We start from the raw sequence: 17,946 nt of genomic DNA on the forward strand, positions 1-17,946 counted from the left end.
GTTCTCATTCAAGCAGTGCAGCAGCTGGGTGCGCAAAATCGCACCCTTTGCAAGCAACTTTTAGAAAGTGGGCATTTTCCTGCCTTAGCTAATTAGTGCCTGTTGCTTGTCTCTGGTCACATGACTGGGTGTAGCTGACAGTTAGGCTTTGTATACTCCTCCTAGACAGCCACACACAATAGGGAGCTTAGGTGTTAGTAGATGAGCCATCACTGGCAGGATGGGAGGGAGGAGCTGGTCACTTTCAAGTAGGTATGCTACGTACTGCCTCCACCTAAAGAGCGTCTTACCACCTGCATTTAGTCTGGAGCAAGGACAGGGAAGGTATGATCACTGTGGACTTCAAAAGGAAACCTTGTGAAGCTTCTCCCCCACTTCAAAGGTAAAACTGTGTATAAATACTGGACATCCGACAGGACCACTTCAGTACATTTCTGGAGCTATGGATACTCTGCCAGGAAGAAGGATGGAAGGGAGGAGCTGGGCACTTTCAAGTAAGTATGCTACGTACTGCCTGCAGATAAAGGGCTTCTTACCACCTGTATTTAGTCTGGAGCATGGACAGGGAAGGTTAAATCACTGTGGACTTCAAAGGGAAACCTTGTGAACCTTCTCCTCCACTTCAAGGGCAAAACTGGGTATAAATACTGGACCTCCGACAGGACCACTTCAGTACACTTCTGGAGCTGTGGATACTCTGCCAGGAAGAAGGACTGCTGTGCTCCTGAAGGACTGCCACTGTACTGGACTCCTTCTTTTCTGAGCCGACCTGCTGCCTACTGCCCTGCTGCTTGGGTGAAAAGGACTGGATCTGCATCTCTTGATCCCAGAACCCAAAGTGACTCTAAGTGCTGTTTGGCTGGCCTGCTAATATTAAGCCTTAGGGACATAAAAAGCTTCCAACAACCTTGCATCTGTACTCTGCCATCTGTGAGTCTACCCTGCCAAGTGGTGCTTGGATCCTTGGAAGTGGGCTTAACTTACTTTGCCAGCCTCTGTGGATCCAGCCAAACCGATGTATCTCTTTCTGCTGTGCTACCTCGAGTAGAACTGACGTACCACCACTGCTACATGGAGACATGGAGGCATGGAGCCAGAGACACCCATAATGCAGCTGCAGGCCCCATCAGCTTCATATTTGCCACTAAGCAATGCATCCTTGGTGCATGCCCTCGTGTCCTTCATCGATGCCAGCCTCAACAATGGGCTCTGCCTTGCAGCCTCCTAGCTCTTCAGAACAAATGGATAACCCTACTGCACCACGCATCCTCAACACTAGACATTGCATTGCAAGCTGATGTTGATGAGATCCTCAACCTTGACACAAAAGGACCTCACAAAGCAGCCTCAATGCATCTCGGAACTGATGCATCACTTCAGCTGCGCAATGCAACTTCAACGTGGTTCCGCACAACAGTCCTCAAACCAGAATTTAAGGTAATATGTTTGGTAGGCCTAACTTGGTCCCTGTAGCCAGCCCGTGCTCTATCAGGGACTGACTTGACTTGTGACTTTGTTCCGGTCCAGGGTGGCCAGCTATCCACAGTAGGCGCTTTAAGCCTTTTTGTGCTATTTTCTCTAAAAACGTTAAAACTCAATATCTGTTGTTCTACTAATTGGAGCTTTGTTGTTTTGGTCTTATTTTATCTATTAAAATTCATTCTATCTTTATAATACGTATTGTGGGCTCCTTTTATGGTGCTTATGGTTTATTTGTTCTTAGCATAGATTTATAAGAACGCCCATGGATAGACTAGCTTCCAGAGGTTGAGTCTGCCGGGGTGGCACTATTCCTACTCCAGTGTCAGAGGTCATCAAATGATGAAGCATGCCTCAATAAGTTGAGGGTGAGACAACCTCTCAAAATACTTTTGATGACCTACATCTTGTATAAGTAAAAAAAAAAATGGGTTAATTTTAAATTTAGTACGCATAAGTGACTTTTTTGTGTTTTGCAGTTTTTGGATGATACACTTGCAGTAGAACCTTGTTTGGGGTGGGGGTAGGGGAGGAGGGGTGAAGGGAAGAAGGGGAGGGATTGATCTTTTATCAAGACACAGCCATCACATGACTTTGTACAGCTGTCATATGGTCTACAATAGCCCGCATATACCAGTACTCATGTTTCATTCCTATATATTTGACATTGCATGCTGACCTCCAGCCAAGCTGCAGCTTATGCCTGGGTAAGCCAAGGCATGCCCATGTTCAGCTTTCTATTCTCAAACAGATCCTGACAGATAAACTATAGGGGAACGTCCATCCTATACCTGATAACTGCCTTGTGATTACCGATTGGCTCACTACAGTGGTATTGCCATCCTGTACCTAAGTACCAATATAACATGTCCAGGTACTGTCGTTGCATGCCCTTGTGCAGCAGCCATTTGTCCAAATACCTCCATTGTATGAACAGGTATGATAGGATAGATCCTACACATTGCACCAAACTTTTTCCTATACAGTCTGATCTGATTAATTGCAGGATTTTGAACTCAAACTTGTTTCACCACTACAAGAATAACCAATATGATTGCAAACATAAATTGTATTTATATAGTGCTTACTACCCTCACTGAGACATTGCAGCGATATGCTGAGAATATCATACTTCTGTGGAACTCAAGGTTAGAGATAAGAAGCTAGTAGATTAGTCAATAGCAGTTTTGTTTTTGTAAGTGTGCTAAGATAATGCTGCTTGAGATCTCATGCATTTACTGTATATTTTTGATGAGCATGGTGGACGTGTTCCTGTTTGTTGGATGAGCTGGATGAAGGGGTAATGAGTTTGGAATAGTTGTTTAGGAGTCCATAGTACTCAGATTGGTTAGGGATAAGTCAGACAGTGAAGGTAGTGGCAGAGTTTAAAGGGGATGACCTCACAGTAAGCAAATAGATACATCTAGAAAGGCACACACACATGTGAATATATATCAATATGTTTGTGAAAGTATAAACATGAACACATAATATTTATGCAATTTTACCTAATAGGCACTAAACACCCATAAATGTGATAATAATGACATGATCAAATATTCTCACATGTGTTGTTTATAAATACCCATAATTATAAAGCTAAAAAATGTAACAATTTGTGGTGCCTTCCCTACAATTATCATATTTATATTGACATATTGTGCTTTATATATATATATATATATGCACGTATACATGGATGTATGTATTACCTAGGTAGTTATAGTTAGGACCTCGTTTCTATTCACAAAGTGTTTATTCTTTTGCCAATATCTTTGGCGCCGTTTGATGAAACTTTGCAAAATCTTTAAAACTAATGGGGCTCTCTGGTCAGCTTCTGTCCTGGAAGTTTCGTGGTGATTCATGAAGTGGGGGCCCAGGAAAAAGGGGGGTCCCAAAACACGTTTTCCCCATGTTAATTTCCATAGGATCTACAGACACGGCTATAGCCCGAACTTCTGAATGGAATTATACCAAATTTGGCAAATAGGTAGGTCTTGGGTCAGAAAGCACTACTATGTTTAAATGGTGTAAATCCATTCAGTAGTTCCTGAGAAATAAAAAAAATAAAAATGTATAAATATGAGCATCGAGGAGGGTTTGTGAACTCTCCCGGGCATGAGCTTCACTCAGATATGCTGCCAACAGTCTAAACCAGAATGCGCTGGCAGCCTCTTGTGACTATACAAAGGGTGAAAAAACATTACAAAACAAGAAAAGGGGGCAGGGTAGAAACACCCTGACCCCTAGGCCTGCTCAGGGGGTCCGGCTCCAAAAAAGCATTTTTTGTGTTATAATTTTAGCTGAATTCGCACTGGGTACGCAAAGCCAGCTGAAATTATTTAAAAAAAAGGTCCTGGGGCAATACTAAAGTAAGGTGTGGGGGCCATGGGAGCCTCCACGGCCCTGGGGTCTGCCACCTCCCAAAGGCTACATTCAAAATTAACGTGTGGGGGGCTCGAACCCGCACACTGCCCGGGGACCACCACCTCCCCGGGGCACTGTTTATTTAAATTCAGTGTCCCTTTCTGATCCACAGTGCCGGGGACCACCACCTACCTTGGGCTTTACAAATGCAGGGACGGGGGCTGTGCGGCCCCCCTCCTGTACCCGCACTTTGTTTGTTAAAAAGCCCCCGGGAGGGCCTAGGGCAATATTATTATTATTATAATTATTATTTTTCTTATATAGCGCCTGAATCGACCCCCGAAGGGGTATCTCCGCGCATGCCTTGGGAACCCGTCCTGGCTTTTCCCTGTGAGATAGCCCCTACAGGGCACACCCAAGGTGAAAGCCAGGCATCCCGCCGCGAGGGGGCCGCTGTGGAGATTAAGCAAGCTTAATGCCCAGAGTTGCAGAGTGTGAACCCATGATTAGGTCAGGCACCGAAGCGAATTACTAAAATAAAGTAAGGTGTGGGGCCCATGGGGGCCCCACACACCCTGGCACGGCCACCTCCCGGGGCTTCATAGTTTATGCACTAGGGCACGTGGCCCCCCTGAAGCCCCACAGTCCACCATCTCCCTGGGGGTTTAATTAAATAAAGGAGGGACTCGTTGGCCTCGAGTCCCGGGGACTGCCACCTCCCCTGGGCTACATTTAAAATTAAGGTGTGGGGGGCTCGAACCCGCACACTGTCCGGGGACCACCACCTCCCCGGGGCACTGTTTATTTGAATACAGGGGTCCCTTACTGATCCACAGTGCCGGGGACCACCACCTACCCGGGGCTTTACAAATGCAGGGACGGGGGCTGTGCGGCCCCCCTCCTGGAGCCGTACTTTGTTTGTTAAAAAGCCCCCGGGAGAGCCAAGGGCAATACTTAAGTAAAGTAAGGTGTAGGGCCCATGGGGGCCCCACCGACCCTGGCACTGCCACCTCCCCGGGGCTTCATAATTTATGCACTAGGGCACGTGGCCCCCCTGCAGCCCCACGGACCACCACCTCCCTTGGGCTTTAATTAAATAAAGGAGGGACTTGTTGGCCCCGAGTCCCGGGGAGCGCCACCTCCCCGGGGCATTTAAATATTTGAGGGTGCTACTGATTTAAATGGGGGGCTACGGAGCCTCCCCGCAGCCCCAGGGACTGCCAACTCCCAGGGGCTACATTCAGAATTGAATTGTGGGGGGCTCAAGCCCCCCACACTGCCCCAGGGACCACCATCCCCCGGAGCACTGTTTATTTAAATTCAGGGGTCTGTTACTGACTCACAACCCTGGGTACCACCACCTACCCGGGGCTTTACAAATGCTGGGAGGGGGGCTACACAGCCACCCTCCTGGAGCCCTCAATGACCCTAGGGACCGCCACCCCGCAGGGCCAGCTCCTGCAATGTGCCGGGGTGCCCACCCCGGGACACGCCATAGCAAACTCTGCTTTGGTTTTTGGAAGCGAGAGCAGGAAGCCTGCTCTCGCTTCCGAGGCTGTTGTCCGAGGTCACACCCTTTTTGCACCACTTTGCAAACATGCCTCGTGGTGCACTGCTGGTGGGGCAATGAGGTCCACTTGTGTCCTGAGGACCACAGGACACTAGTGGACTTCACCCCTTGAGCAGCAGCGCGCCGGGAGCTGCGTTTGCAAAGTGGTGTAAAAAGGGGGCATGGTCTCAGACCACTCTCAGCAATCTAGCTGTGTGGCACTTACCTAAGGTACCTGGTGGCCTAGTTGGTCATGAGGGACCCTCAGGAATGAAGGGGACTTAATACCCCACCTTAGAACATGCCATGAGGCGTGTTTGCAGAGTGTTGGGGAAAGGGGGGGTTGCCTTTGTCCACCTCTCAGAAATCCCACTATGTGGGGCTTATTGGAGGTAAGAGGTATGCTTGTTGGCCCCTAAAGGACCCTCAGCAGTGATGGGGACTTCAATCCCCATCCAAGAGTGAACCAGGGAGTGCATTTCCAGAGTGGTGAGTGAAGGGGGCTTGGCCTGCTCTGAGAACCTAGCAATTCTGCTGTGTAGGACTTACTGGAGTTAATAGTGGGGATAGAAGGCCCCCAAGGATGTCCTAGGGGGCCAACTACCCCTCTTGTTACCTCCAGTAAGTCCCACACAGTGGGATTGCTAAGACGTCTTTGGAGGCCATGCCCTCCTATCTTCACCACTCTGCAAATGCTCCTCCTGGCAGACTACTGGATGGGGGATGAAGTCCAATTTACTCCTGATGGACTTTGGGGGCCAAGAAGCTATCCAGGTACCTCCTATAAGCCCTACACAACGGACTTCCTGAGCGCTAGATGGAGGCCCAGCACCCTTTCTTCACCACTCTGCAAACGCGACTACTAGTTAAAGAAGTGTTGCAATGTAATAGGTTTCGCATTTGCGAGAATTAGAGCTATTGGCATTGTAAATGCAGATGTTTTTTACTAATGTTGTTTTGTAGTGTATTGGATGTACATTGTGTGAGGTGGAATTATATGGTATGTTGTGTAGTGAAATGTGGATAGAAAGTATGTGGTATTTAGTGTATAGGAATTATGTAGGGTGGGATTACGTGTTATGGAGAGTAATTATGTACTGTGGTGGTCTGTGTTGTGGAGTGGTGATCTCAGGTTTAGTCTTCCTAGTTTCCATAGATGCTCAACTATGAAATCAGTGAGACAAAAAAGATGGAATTACTGAAAGGCACTTGTGGACCTAGTCACAGGTACCAGCAGGGTCACTGGAATTATGTGACTGTTTGGCTGCACCAACTTTCGCACAATTAAAAATGTTCTGCATTAGCAACATAATTCATCGTCTGCAACCTAATCTGCAGATTTCTAGAGGAAATGGCTCAAACGTTACCAAAAATGCAGCGACAAGTGTTACACCGTGGTAGAAGGCCCTTTGCAAACCTGGAATGGTCACCTCTTACTTATTGTTAAATGTGGGTGTTAAATAGGTACTAATGGTGTGCATGACACTCTTTCTTCCCTCTGCGCCTCTCTTGCCTCTTTCTGCATTTCTGTTGCTTCTTTCTGCATGTTTCTTTCTTTTTCTGTACTCCTCTTGACCTCATTCTGCAAATCTCTTGAACTTTCTGGTTCTCTCTTCCCCCTTTCTGCACGTCTATTGCCTCTTTCTGCACCTCATTTACTTCTTTCTGTACTCCTTTTATGTCTGTCTGCACCCTTTTTGCCCCTTTCCGCACCTCTATTCCTTCTTTCTGCACTTCTTTTTCTTCCTTTCTGCACTTATCTTGATTCTTTCTGCACCTCACTTGCCTCTTTCTGCACCTCTATTGCCTCTCTCTACACTTCACTTGCCTCTTTCTGTAACTGTTGTGCCTCTTTCTGTACCTCCTGTGCTTCTTTCTGCATCCCTTTTGCCTGTTGCTGCACCCCTCATCCCTTTTTGTGCAATTCTCTTGCCTCTTTCTACACCTCTCTTCCCTCTTTCTGCAAAACTCTTGCCTCTTTCTGTACCTCTGTTTATTTTTTCTTCACCTGTCTTGCCTCTTTCTGCACCCTTTGTGCCGCTTTAAGCACTCTGTTGCTTCTTCCTGCAGTTCCTTTTCTCTTTCTGCACCCCTCTTTTCTTTTTCTGTACCCCGTTTGCCTCTATCTGCACATCTCCTACCCCTTTCTGCACCCCTCTTGCCTCTTTTTCCACCTCTGTTGGTTCTTTCTGCACCTTTTGCGTGTTTTGCACTTCAATTTCCTCTTTCTGTGCCCCTCTTGCCTCTTTCATCACTTCAGTAGGTTCTTTATGCACTGCTCTGGCTTCTTCCTGCACTTCTCTTCCACATTTCTGCAGCCCTCTTCCCTCTTTCTTTACCACTCTTGCCTCAGTAGGTCCACCTATACCTCCTTTGCCTGTTTCTGCAACTCTCTTGCCTCTGTCTGCAGTTTTCTTGCCTTCTTCTGTACCTCACTTGCCTCTTTTTGCACCTCTGTTGCCTCTTTCTGGAGTTCTCTTGCCTCCTTCTGCACATCTGCTGCTTCTTTCTGTACTTTTCCTGCCTCTTTCTGCACCCCTGTTGCTTCACTCTGCACTTCACATGCTTCTTTCTGCACTTGTCTTGCTTCTTTCTGCACCCCTAATGTCTCTTTCTGTACTTGTCTTCCCTCTTTCTGTACCTTTCGTGCCTGTTTCTGCACTTTTCTTGCTTCTTTCTACACCTCTGTTGCTTCCTTTGGCAATTCTCTTGCCTCTTTCTGAAGTCCTCTTACCTGTTTCTGCATCCTCTTGCCTCTTGTCTCTTCCTTCTTTGTACAACTCTCTAGCCTCTTTCTACACCTCTCTTCTCTCTTTCTGAACCACTCTTGCCTCTTTTTGTACCTCTATTGCTTCTTTCCGCACAGTTTTTACCTCTTTCTGCACCCTTCATGCCTCTGTCAGTACCTATGTCACTTCTTTCTGCACTTCTCTTACTTCTTTCTGCATTCCTCATGCCTCATTCTGCACCTCTATGGCTTCTTTCTGCACTTCTCTTGGTACTTTCTGCACTGCTATTGCCTCTTTCTGTATTCCTCTTGCCTCCTTGAGCACCTCTTATGCTTCTTTCTGCACTTCTCTCTCCTATTTTTGTACCCCACTTGCCTCTTTGTGCTCCTCTGAAGCTCCTTTCTGCAATTCTATTGCTTCTTTCTGCCCCTGCCTAGCTTCTTTCTGCAGCTGACTCTTTCAACATATCTGTTGCTTTTTTCTGCAGATCTTTTGCCTCTTTCTGCAACCCTCTTTTCTATTTCTGCACCTCTCTTGCCTCTTTCTGCACTGCGTTCCCTCTTTTTGAACATCTCTTGACTCTTTCTGTACCTCTCTTGCCTTTTTCTGTACTTCTCTTGCTCTTTCTGCGCTATTGGCGCCTCTTTCAGCACCTCTGTTACTTCTTTCTGCACTCCTCTCCCTTATTTCTGCACCCTTTGGGACTCTTCTCTCTGTTGGTTCTTTCTGTACTGCTCTTGCTTCTTGCTGTACCTCACTATCCTCTTTCTGCACTTCTCTTGCTTCTTTCAAAACCTCTGTTGCTTCTTTCAGCACCCCTCATGCCTCTTTATGCATCATTCTTCCCTATTTGTGCAACTCTTATGCCTCTTTCTGCAGCTCTCTTACCTCTTTCTGCACCAGTCTTGCCTCTTTTTACCTTCTTTCCGCACCCCTCATGCCTCCTTCTGCAATGCCTCTTTCAGCAGCTCTGTTGGTTCTTTCTACACATATGTTGTTTCTTTCAGCAATTCTCTTGCCTCTTTCTGCACTTCTCTTCCTTCTTTCTACACCCCTCCTGCCTCTTTTTGTACTTCTATTGCCTCTTTCTGCACCCTCCTATAATTTTCTGCACCTCCTTTGCCTCTTTTTGCACCTTTGTTGATTCTTTCTGCACTGCTCTTACTTCTTTCTGCTGTGGTAAATTTAAAATACCTATACTTAATTTATGCGGTAAAGTCAATAAGAATAACTCAGAAAAATAAGAGGCAAAATCCGTGATATTTGAGGTTTTTCAAAAAAGGGTTTTATTCCTTAAAAAGGAATTGGGTATTTGGCTCGAGCCAAAGGTGGCATACCATTCCCTCACCACGTAGGTTCGGGAAGGGACTGACAGACAATACTTTATTGACAATCATTCATATATATAGTCAATGCATTACAAAGTAAAATACTGAATAAATGATGGACCCTTCTTAGAGTCAGCACCTGACTAACTTTCCCCCGTAAGGTATCTTAACCCTTAAGTTTAATCAAGGGGGTTGTGTGCACACTGAATGGCACCCATCATCACCGTGCCTATTCCCTAGGGAATTTTAATTCAAGTCAAACAACCGCAAGGGTGCACCACAAAACATGAAACAGTAAGTGCAAATGGAATTTAAGCACAATAAGGAGATATTCCTCAGAGATGTTGAAGTTCTTCTTTAAATCTTTATTTTCAAAAAGCAGTGAAACACATACAGCCGACGCGTTTCGTCCCAAACTGGGACTTCTTCAGGGCTTTTGGTTAGTGGGACGTCGCAAATGGAGAGAAGTGTGAGAGGAAGCGGGATCCAAGGGTCACTTTCCCGGCTACTGTAATCCTGTTATGTATTGGTTCAATCAGAGATTGATTTCGCAAGCATGGACCTTAATATCAGTATTCTAGTGGTCAACAAAGGACATGTGTGCTCAGAGTTCCTAGTTGGTGTAGAGAGTCATGCCACCTTAATGATATGATTGTCTCCGTCCGTTTGCTGAAACACAAATAGAGCTGGTGATGGACTGAAGGTCCTAATAGTCCAATGGAGGAGGGTGTGGGCACTGTATCCCAGTAGGCCGTTCTTGATAAAACGGCCGGCGCCCATCCACAGCCCTCGTCCTGACGAAACACCCACAGCGACGTCGTGTTCAAAAAGACGTCGCTGTGGGTGTTTCGTCAGGACGAGGGCTGTGGATGGGCGCCGGCCGTTTTATCAAGAACGGCCTACTGGGATACAGTGCCCACACCCTCCTCCATTGGACTATTAGGACCTTCAGTCCATCACCAGCTCTGTTTGTGTTTCAGCAAACGGACGGAGACAATCATATCATTAAGGTGGCATGACTCTCTACACCAACTAGGAACTCTGAGCACACATGTCCTTTGTTGACCACTAGAATACTGATATTAAGGTCCATGCTTGCGAAATCAATCTCTGATTGAACCAATACATAACAGGATTACAGTAGCCGGGAAGGTGACCCTTGGATCCCGCTTCCTCTCACACTTCTCTCCATTTGCGACGTCCCACTAACCAAAAGCCCTGAAGAAGTCCCAGTTTGGGACGAAACGCGTCGGCTGTATGTGTTTCACTGCTTTTTGAAAATAAAGATTTAAAGAAGAACTTCAACATCTCTGAGGAATATCTCCTTATTGTGCTTAAATTCCATTTGCACTTACTGTTTCATGTTTTGTGGTGCACCTTTGCGGTTGTTTGAGTCAATGCATTACAGTAAAGGCATATGCAGAAGGCGTAACAGCTGAGAGGAGAGATAAGAGTACACATACGTAATAAAAAGGCGTTACAATAGGCGTGCATGAAGGCGTGAACTAGAAACGTCATTAACATGATGTCACAAGTAGGTGGATCCATAAGAGAATCCTGCAGTGTCAGCAGAAATACATGGCAGAGATGCGCACGCAGGCAGCATGACGTGTGATTGAAGTGTAACTGGAGGGTGAAGGGGACTTGACATTTAGCCCTACATGTGGAGACAGAAGTCCGGGATGTCAGATCAACCTAATCCCAAATCGTATCTAATATCTCATGTTTAAGGAACTGTATTATCTGGAAGGAAAGGTCTCTCGGACAGAGGCTATTCTATACTGAGCTGAGTGCGTGTATAAGCGTCTACGTGTCTGCATGCGATGCGAGGGGGCATGGGCCTACCATGGTAACAGGAGCTATGAATTACTTGCACGGAGACAGTGAGGCCGGGCCCTTTGCTCTGCAGCTGGAAGGATGTTTACTTGAACTACTAGACAGGAATGTATTTTCTAGGAGCGGAGCAGATAACTTTGAAGGCTGAATACAGTCTTGGCAGGCAACAGGCTGAGCCAAGCGCCGTTAGCCGCGCAGGGAGTAAGGCAGAGGTCACGGGTACAGATGAAGGCCCAGACTGAGGCATTCAGAGTCAGAAGGCAGGAAAAGGTCGATGGCAGAATTCAGGGCCTACTTCACCAGAGCTGAAAAACGTGTAAAGTACACCACATAAAGACGTTGGCAAGGCATACTTAGGAACGGAATATTCGACCCATTCATGGTGGATCTGAAAGAGGACATGTTAACGTTGGACGCAAATGTATTTGCGTCTTCATAGCTGGAAGTGGAGGGAACATACATGTACTTGTAGCATGTACACGGAGTCGTTGGGGTCTGAGATAGGGGACACAATTGATCATAAAACTTTATATTTCCTCATTCCCTCCTTGTCCCCTACGGACCCTTCATGATATATCGATCCTCATGAATCGATCAATCTGTTCACGTAACATCATTTGCTCTTCTTTCTTCTTATGGCGGTTTGACTGTAAACTTGAATGTGGAATACATGATGTGGCACACAGGCCGCAAATCGCTGGCCCACATTGCAGACATAGGCAGCAACTGAATACTATGAGAAGGGCAATGCCTAGGAAGGATAGGATCTTCCATCCCCAAGCGGTCAACGTTGTCCAGAACCAACCGGACCAAGTCCAGGTGCCTGGATTCTGATGTATCAAACTTGCAATCTTATGAAGACGTGTTATAGCTTTATATACTGTGGGCGCGTTTTCTGGAATGAAAACACAGCAGCTCGACCCGATGACCTTACAGGCTCCGCCCCTATCTGCTAGGATGACGTCAATGACAAGACGATTTTGAAGAACAACAACCCGCATAGCGGACTGCTCCTCTGTTAAGTTGCCTAGGGCGGAAGTAGTTTCATTCACTACTGCTTCGAGGGTTCTAGTTAATTTGCGTATCAGTTTACTATTAAAGACAGCACCTAAGTAGGGAAAGAAACCTTTATTGAAGTCTGTGTATTGCTCCCATGCCGTTTCAGTGTAATCGACAATCGGGAGATCTCTTCGGAGTCTATTGTTTACTAGATTTGGTGTTTCTGTGATAATCAGGAGGGGCTAGGAAAACAGGTGGCAGAAGGAATGCAATGTAACAGGTACCATCCCAATCTAAAGGTAAGCGTATGTATGCGGTATGACCACAAACGAAGTAGGAATGACGAGTAGCTCTGAATGTAGACTTGCCTTGATCACTGAATTCGACCACAGTAGTACATTTACTATGACCTAAGTGTACTGAACCATTCTTTTTGACACATAATTCACCTGTGACTGGCAATACTGACATAGCAGGCAAGACTGGTGCAGCTTCGGATTCAACCGTCAAAATCATGAGGTTAATTGTATAATTACCTAATCCATATACTTCATTTTCTAGATCAGTTCCTGTCCTAGTGGGAAGTCCCTTCTTGTTAGGGTAACAGACTTTAAGCAAAACTAAGTTCAGGTTTCCCCAAACCCAATTTCCTTCATAAACAACAGTGTCAGAATCCAAAGAATTAATCAATCTAAACCATGCACCACATGAACCATTGTGTGTGAACGGGTACGGAAAGAGGGGCAGAACTCCCTTGTATTTCTGGTAGGGAGGGAGTCGGCCACATATCCAACAATTTGTAGCGTTGTTAGTCTGATGGGAGTGATGTAACATACTAATGAATGTGTTGTTGCGCAGCGCAAGTCTGTAAGACAATTCATGCGGGGGTAATTCGCTAAAAGAATGTTCGGCAGTGACATTATAAGCAGAATGTGCACGCTTGAAAATAGGGTAATAGATATGCAGTAATATACTGGCAGCAATAATCAGGAGACTTAGGAAAAACATAATCAATAATGTCACCATACAGTGACTACGAAGTGATTTACAATATGCACGTTTCTTGAGTTGTCTCTGTCTATCTCTCTCTCTATCTCGGTCTAGGGGGTACATGTCAGAAACTAATTTAACCGATTCACCTAGGGGAGGACTTAAACAATTAAACTGTCTGACTTGCTAGACCGTAATTTTAGTCTATATTCCTCGGAGGCGGATTTCTCAACCAGGGGGAGTTTTGAATCAGTCTGTGGAGGAGGGCAGGGCTTAGAGTCCAAGTCCGAAAGAAGTCCGTGAAACTTCTTAACGTGGCTCGAGTGCAGCCACCCTTTCCTGCCCTCAACTTTCACGGCGGTCCTCGTCGTCAGAAGAACCAATTTCGGGGTTTGCCAGCGGGGCTCCAGTGGACTTCTCCGGTCGAAGTTACGAACAAAGACAAAGTCGCCAGGGACCACTTCATGGGGCTTCACCTCGGTGTTGTCGGGAAAGGCTGCAGCTACCTGTGAACGACAAGATTGTAGTGCAGACATCAAGGAGGCAAGGTAATCTGTCAGCATAATACAGTCAACATCTGTGATTTTACGAGGTATAGGCGTCCCCCACATATTTGGTGGCCTACCAAAGACCACTTCATACGGGGATAGCCCGGTACGAGAATGCGCTACCATCCTCATATAGAAAAGGGCAACTGGCAAAGCTACTATCCAGTCAACGCCTTTCTCTCTGCAGATTTTCGAAAGTCGGATTTTCAGAGTCTGATTATGGCGCTCCACGAGACCTGCTGCCTCGGGATGCCGGACACAGTGGAACTTCCACTGATAGCCTAACAGGAGTGTAATGTGTTTCACAAGCTCGGATGAGAATGGCTGACTGTTATCTGAGTACACGATACGGGGCAAACCATACCGTGGGAAGAATTCACGGACCAGCTGCTTGGCAGTGGTCGGAGCAGTGTAATCTGAGACTGGATATGCTTCTGTCCATCGGGAAAGTGCACATACGACTACGAGGACATACTTGAAACCTCGACAACGTTCCTTCTGGATATAATCCATCTGGAGGACTTCAAAAGGGTGATCGGGAGGCTGAAATCCACCTTGCTCTACGGGAATGCTTTTACCTGGATTGAACTGACAACAAATCATGCAAGTACGCACTTTTTGTTTGGCTGCTGCTCGTAAGTTTTTATTGCACCATATGTGTTGAATACTGTCTAGCATGGCTTTTTCTCCTAGGTGTGCTGGACTATGTATCGTGTTAATGATGACTTGAACCATAGAGTCGGGGAGAAACCATGTAGATTTTCCCTTCGTCATCCATCCCTGATCTGTTTGGATCCCTCCTAGTTCAGTCCATTTCTTGATTTCGTCTGGTGTAGCATGTGTCTGTATGTCAATTACATCATGTGCTGGATCCCTAACTGTCATGCAGTGTGTCGGAACTATTGTCTTTGTCAAGTCAGTTGCATGAGTTTGGTTTTGAGCAGTTTGCTTAGCTGTTCGGTCTGCCAGGTCGTTACCCTGGGAGATAGTATCAGTGACTTTTGTATGTGCCTTACACTTCATGATAGATATTGCAGTGGGTAGATGTATTGCATCTAACAGAGCTTGAATGATGGGACCGTGTTGAATGTTGGCACCGTGAGAAGTTAAGTAACCTCTCTCTCGCCAGAGGACTCCAAAGTCGTGAACGACTCCGAATGCATAACGTGAATCTGTGTATATGTTAACTTTCTTATTCTTGGCTTGAATACAGGCTTGTGTCAGAGCGATGAGCTCTGCTGCTTGAGCTGACAGGGTGTCGATACAATTGGTTTTAATAAATTCAATGTCTGTCGTGACTGCGTAGGCGGCCACTAATTCTCCTGTACTTGTTCTCATGCATGACCCATCCTCATAAAGTGTCAGGTCTGGATCTGGTAATGGAACATCTGTCAAGTCTTGTCTGGGTTTCGTCGTAATAGTGATGACTTCAATACAATCATGTGCCAATGGGTCTACTCCACCTAATGGCAAAAGTGTAACAGGATTTAATGTACTACAGCGTCTGATTTCTATGTGTGGCTGAAACAATGTTAATTCATAACCTGTCAGTCTTGCTATAGTCAAGTGTTGGGTCTGTGTACGGTTTAAAAGAACTTCCACAGAATGTGGAACTTGCACTGTTAATTGATGTCCTAATACTATGGAATCACTTTGTCTGATTGCTAAAGCTGTCGCTGCAACTGATTTCAAGCACACAGGCAGAGCCTGGGCTACTGGATCCAATGTGCTAGAAAAGTAAGCACACGGTTTGTGTGAACCTGCTTGTTCCTGAGTGAGTACTGACAAGGCAGTACCTTCACGTTCTGTGACAAAAAGTGTAAAAGGTTTACTATAACATGGTGTTGCTAAAACAGGTGCTTGACATAAGGCTTTCTTTAAGTTTTCAAAAGCTTGTGTATGTTCCTGAGTCCAAGGGAGGACAGTCGATGTCGCTGCCTCCTGTGTTGTCAACTGAATGAGTGGTTTTGCTAGAAATGCATATTGGGGAATCCATTGTCTGCAGTACGAAGTGAGGCCTATAAAAGCCCGCACCTCCTTTTGTGTCTTGGGTGGTGACATGTTTACAATTAACTGGATGCGATCAGGTGTGAGCTGTCTCCCCACTTTGGACAGCAAGTGACCCAGGTACACAACTTGCTGAACACAGAATTGCAGCTTCGAAGGGGATACCTTGTGCCCCTTGTCAGCCAGAAAATTTAAAACCGTCAGTGATGCTTTCTCACATTCGGGTTCGCTTCGGGCGGTGATCAGTAGATCATCGACATACTGAAGCAGGGCAGTGTTAACAGGCATGTGGATACTGTCAAGTTGTCTTTTCAATGCTTGGCTATAGATGCTGGGGCTTTCTGTGAATCCTTGAGATGCGCGTGCAAATTTGAAACTTCGTCCATTTAAACTGAATCCGAACAAGTATTGGCTTTCCGGATCGATTGGGACGCTAAAGAAGGCGTTCTTGAGGTCAATTACAGTAAAGAACGTTGCTTCTGAATCAATAGCTGTCAGTAGTGAAGAGATATCTGGAACCACGGGATACTGTGGTACAATGCATTTATTCAATTCGCGCAGATCAATAACTAATCGATAAACTGGTGGTGCATTTGGATCAGTACGTTTAAGAACTGGAATGATAGGAGAATTACATACATTGGAGTCGGTTTCCACAACCACTCCTTGTGCAATGAGCTCGTCAATGATTTTCAGCAAAGCCACTACAGCATCTGGGGGTAACTTGTATTGTCGAATTCGTGGTAATACCACTCCTGCTTTGAGTGTGACTCGATATGGTGTAAGGTGCATACAACCTACATCAGTGGGGCCTTGTGCCCACAAATGTGCAGGGACATTCTGTAACCGGTGATCCATGTCTCTTAATACATAGTGACCTTTAAAATCTCTCAAGAATAATCGTACTCCTTCCGGAGAACAGCATATTATAGCTCCTAGAGCTTTCAGTGTCTTTATGCCTAACAAGTTTTCTGGGCATGATTTTGTAAGCAATAAATCTGTAGTCCGTGTCAAAGGACCTACTGCAAGAGGGAGAGGTTGCGATACTTCATTAATAATAGGCTTTCCTGAAAATCCAAGGGAAACATTCTGTGAGCCTGAGAGGGGTGCCCCTGGAACCTAATCGTGACTTATCGTGGTTCTGCTTGCCCCTGTATCTATTAGAAACTTTCTGTCTTTCCCTAATACTTGACTGTGTACATAAGGACCCTCTTGATCTACAGGAACCTCAATAAGAGGCAAGCCAACCTCCCTCTCTAGGCTGTTTCATGTGTATCGCTGATAATCGGGGTAGTCATTTTGTGCATACTGGTACATCTGTTGTGTCGTGTTTTGTGCTGCGGTAATAGGCTGTTGCTGGGGTACTGCTACAGTCTGTGATGAAGCTGGCATAGGCGGTATATGCTGTATATTCTGGGGTACATGTTGTTGGGCCTGATCTTGTCTAGGTGGACGTGGTCTCTCCTTGGTTTTACCCGTGGAGATATTGTGTTTCAGAACTGCACAATCGTTTATATAATGACCTGGCTGTTTGCAATAGTTACATGTCCCTTTAACAGGAGCCGTCGAATTACTGGGTTGGGTCGCACCCTTTTTATGACCGTCAGCAGGAACTGACTGGGCAACTAGCATTTTCATTTTTGTGTCTTTCATACGTCTTTGTTCGTGTTCTTGTTCTTCTCTAATTCTATTCTGGTGATACTGTAACATTTGTAACATTTGTGAAGGAGTATTAGCTTGCCAAGTGCTTTCGACTTTCAGTACTCTGTTCTTAACCTGGGGCAGGGAATTCTCGACTAATTTCGTTACAAAAAGATGTGGGTACGACTCGCTACTTGCTTTCAGGCCGCTGTTGATACCAAAACACTTTTCAAATCGGGAATAAAAATCACTAGTGTCTTCATCGGGTTTCTGTTTGCAGGCTGAGATTGCACCCCAATCTTCCTTTTTTGTGCTTAATAAACGTGGTAATACTTGTACTAACAATCCTGGCAACGCTTTAACTTTTTCTCCAAGCCCTAGGCCTGGAACTCGAGTATTTTCTTCGTTTTCTAATGCAGTCCAATCAATCTTTGCATTTCCCACTTCCCATTCTTTTTCTTTGAGTTTCTCGT

Source organism: Lissotriton vulgaris, chromosome 1_1 (genome assembly GCF_964263255.1).
Source record: "Lissotriton vulgaris chromosome 1_1, aLisVul1.2, whole genome shotgun sequence".
Taxonomy (NCBI): domain Eukaryota; kingdom Metazoa; phylum Chordata; class Amphibia; order Caudata; family Salamandridae; genus Lissotriton; species Lissotriton vulgaris.